Consider the following 4,717-nt stretch of genomic DNA (forward strand, 5'->3'; position numbering starts at 1 on the left):
CTTTGCTCAACATGTTACAAAGTGTTGTTAATATTGTAAGCTATGTAACTAGTTTTTAACTTTTCTACACTGTTTTATAAACATCATAGAAAAATCATACGAAGTCGAAAACTGAATCCGTAAACTCTGAGAGTTTAGAACATGTGTCTAGTTTATTCATAATTTTTATTATGATTTTTAGAAGTCTCTAACTTGTGTGAAAATGTTCATATTCACAGACTGGTCCGAATTCGTTTATGAAATTAGGTAGTTTTGTAAAAAATCACCATAAATTGTAGAAAAATCGTATGAAGATGTGCAAGTAGTCATTAGAAAGGTATAAACCTGAACTACTTGCATATTAAACAGTTTTGAAAGATATTAAGTTTAAGATGGTCAAAACAGTCCGTGAATAGGACTCAACTTTTCTATGAAAAGCTGAAGTATGAGTTTGAGTTGTGTTAAGGTGATTTAACTTGTATCCCACCCCCTAAAACTTGAAGAAAACATGAAAATCTAGGGGTATGAACTCACCTTGAGTAATTTTCTGAGATGAATGTGGAAGAAGAGAGGTTTCCAAGTCAAGAACACTTGGGAGGTGCTTGAAGATTTGAAGATCCTAAGTACAAATATAACGATATTTGTATGTGAGATCCATGATTTGTGTGAAGGTGTGTAGAATGTTCAAGTGTGGGATGAAGATACTTAACAAAAGTGAGTGAATAGCTCAATATCAGCCTTGAAATCTCGAGTTTTAGAGAGGGAAAGTGAGAGAGGTATGTTTGCTTTTTGGTGAAAGAGTGAATATTTTGGGAGGAGAGATAAGGATTTTTTTTTCCAGCCTTTGATTAAGGTAACTTGTTGGAGAAGAGTGTGAGAGGACAAATAGTTGACTTAGATAGAGATGAATAGTGACTGGAGGTTGTCATATGGTGGGTATGGGAGATAGCTTGTGTCATTACTTTATGGGAAAGTCAACACTCATAACCAATATCTTGCACAAAAGATATTATTCTTAGATAAAGGTTTCCCCTAAAATGTGACTAAAATATGAAAATATATAGGGTCTTATATGTCAAAATATAAGTTTGGGTGAAAATCCCACGCGAAAATCATCGAAAACGGGCTTAAAACGCGATCGGGGTCGAAAACCGGGAAAAGGAGGTTAAGAATCCGAAACTGGCCGAAGGTTCGGTCCGAAACAGGTGGACCCGAACTTCGCCTTCAGTCCGAGACATAAAGACCCGAACCTTACTTTGGGTCCCGAAGCTGAAACTGAAGTTGGAAGCGCACCGGAAACTTGATAGAAGCGAAAGGATGGTTCGGTCCGAAAGGGACCTTCGGCTTCGGCTTCGGCTCTTTTGCAACTTCGGTTCTTAGGGTTCGGTTTCTAGGAGGGGTTCGGTTCTTAAGAGGGGTTTCGGTACCTAAGAGGTTTTGGTCCTTTAAGGTTGTTTTCCATTAATCTTCCCGTTTCGAGTTGTTTTCGACTAAATTAAGGGTCGGGATGCCCCGAGAGTTCATGAAAAGTTAAAAGAGATTTTTGAGAGAAATTTGGGAGAGAGAGAGAGAGAGAGATAGCGAGAGAGATTGAGGGAGACTTTGTTTGTGACCTTTGCGAGTGTTTAACTTCGAAATGCAAGGTTTGTAAACCCCGCTTTGCCTTGTTATGAGTGTTATACGCCCCCGAAGGGTATGCATTAATGTTTTATCGAGTAGTTCCATCACTTATCCTGATTAGGGTTTAGATTTTTTTGAACACGTGAAAACTCTAAGTGATACTTTGCATTAGGATGGTGTGTTGTACAATAGTAAACATAATGTGAACCCTAATATACGAGGGTTAATTGAGTTGGCCGGTTTGACTTATTGACTTTCTTTGACTTTGAGTTGACCAGAAAGTGACGGTTGTCACATGTTGGCATCTATAGCAACACAGTTTTTCAAGTTTAACATGAGAGCATGTTGCTACAAATGCTGGTTCTTCTAAAAAGTAAAAAATATATATATTTTTTTTATAAAGTGGCATAAAGTTAAAGTGAGATGTTGTAACTGTTGTATTTTCAAATTACAGTGTTTAAAATGGCATAAGCTCAAAGTGGGATGATGTAATTGTTAGACTTTCTAAGTATAGTTCCTTAAAGTGAAATTAAATGAAAGTAGGATGTTGAATTTGAAAATTTTTAAAAGTAAAATGCTTTAAAAAGAAGATGTTTTATATACTACAAACGAAGAATATGGTGTAGTCTCGTTATACATGTCTTCGAATATCAGAGACATGTTAAGAACATTTATGTCATCTTGGTAACCCGCAGAACCAAAGAAGACATGTCATATCCACAAATCACGTGAGACCACAACTTTAAGTATGACAATTGGATAATCATGATCATCTCGGGTGTATTGACCATGACATGCATTCAGACGATTACCTTATTCCTAGTAGAGGCAATATAAGCTTCTTAACATTCCAGTGAAGCCATGTATATTTGCATGATGACTATGTAATTGTTGGATATCACTATAAGTAGGTTTACAAAAATATCATGTAACACTCCGTTTCTCTGGTGTGTAATTATTTACCAATGATTACGAATTTAGTAAAAAATAAATAATAATTATAAAATAATAATAATAATATAAATAATCACATGACATAAAATAATATTTATTTTACTAGAGTGACTAAAAAGGGATAATTCTAAAACTTAAAATGTCATAACATTAGTCATAAGGACCAAATAATTAATTATGGCAAACTCAAAGGACCGAAAGTGTATTTTTGAAATTTGGTGATTGTGGTCATGTGATATACGTGATTCAATTCCCTAGCAGCCCAAACCAAGGTATATAGCCCCCTGTTAAGGTGCAAAGTTCTCCTTGGATGTGGCTTACCCTTTTGTGATGTGTAATGAGTTGAGTCTTTCCTATAAATAGGAAGTGAGTGACTCCCATTTATGTAAGAACCATTATGGAACCCATTTTGAGAGATTAGTTTGGTGAAAGAATTTACATTACCCAATTGTAATCTTGCTTTTATAATGGGGCTTAAATGATTTTATTTACTCTTGGTGTTCTTCATGATTGATTGATTCACTTGATATTTACAATTCTGCACATGTCATCATATTTGGGTCACTACAATTGGTATCAGAGCGGGTGTTCTTGAAGTGTGCTTGAAGTCTTCAAGAAATTGATCCATGCTGACAACATGATTTAGTGAATCTCAAATTGTTGTAAGCTCTTCATATTTGAGAATGTTTTTGATTCTAGAAATCGAATTGTTCTTTGATCTTCTTTCAAATTCAATTTTCTCTCTCTAGAATTCATGTGATTTTCGCTTTCTCTCGCTAGAATTCATATCGAAATCACTTTCTCTTTCTAGAATTTTGATCAATTTTGTATTCTCTCTCTAGAATTCATTCATATTTTTCTTTCTCTCTAGAGATTTCATTCATAATCACTTTTTCTCTCTAGAAAAATTGAAGTTCTTATGATCTTTGTTGTTAATTGATCAAAGATGGTGTGTTTGGATTATGATTCTTGGATCGTGATGATTAAAGATGTCAAATACAACGTCGATGAGAAACAATTTTATGTATTATTATTGAAAGGATGGTTTATTACATAGGAAACTTTGATTTCTTATGGAGACAAGAAAGATGATCATGAAAAATTGATGTTTCAACCACTTTGTAAGATTAAAAGTTTGCTTGAAATTTCCATGGATATGTTATCTTGGTTTGGTAATCAAAAGGAAGGAAAAAAAGAGAATTATTCAGAAAGGAATATGTTTCTCTTTTTGAACACCCAAATGATCTTTATGCTCTTGAGTTTGTTGAAGATGTTCTTGAAGAAGTTCATCATGCTCATGATGTTCTTGATGTTCAAGACAAGGAAATTCAATGTGATTTTCATGAAGATGTGAAAGTTTTTTGTTCAATTGGAGTTCAAACCGATGATTGCTTGAATTCTTGTGTTTCGTTTCAAGGAATGGTGTCATATAGAAAGCCTTCAATCCAAGAAGTTCAAATCTATCAAACTCCAAAAGATTTGATTTAAAATTGCAAAGTTGAAGTTGTCAAAAATGATGTTGTTCTTGAATTCAAAACTTCAAGATCCAAAAAGATGAAGAAGAAAAAAAAGAAGAAGATAAAAAACAATAACATTTGGGTTTCTAAACAAAATTCTTCAAATGTCGTCTTGAAGCCGAAATCAATGAAGCAAATTTGGGTTCCTAAGCAACAATCATCAAATGGTGCAATGATTTCGAACACAAACCCAAAGTTGTTGAAAATTCTCAAATCCGTTATGAAAATGAAGTTAGATCTTTGAAAAATGAGAAGAATGGATTGTACAATGTGCATCGTGGGTGGTACAATGTGAAATTTGGAGATTTCTTAGTTCCAACCAAAGAACCGAGACCTTCCATGATCAATTCGAGTATTGCAAATGGAAAAGAGATTATTAAGAAGATTTCTCAAATTTTCAAATGGATTCCGAAAAATTCATGTTAAGATCGATACCTTGTTCTTGAAGATCCGATGATGAACAATTCAGGTTTTCTCGAAATTCAAATCCAATCATATTTTCAATTAGTGCTTTTGTTTTTTATTTTTGATCGTTGACTCGTTGGATTAAATTTGTTTCAATCTGATTGCTATGATCCAATAAATTTTTTTTAGATCAAGCCCCGTCTTGGAATTATTACTATTTATTCGATCCAAAACTCAGTCTA

The sequence above is a fragment of the Lactuca virosa genome, chromosome 2 (assembly GCF_052849685.1).
Source record: "Lactuca virosa cultivar CGN04683 chromosome 2, Lactuca_virosa_CGN04683_v6, whole genome shotgun sequence".
Classification (NCBI taxonomy): Eukaryota; Viridiplantae; Streptophyta; class Magnoliopsida; order Asterales; family Asteraceae; genus Lactuca; species Lactuca virosa.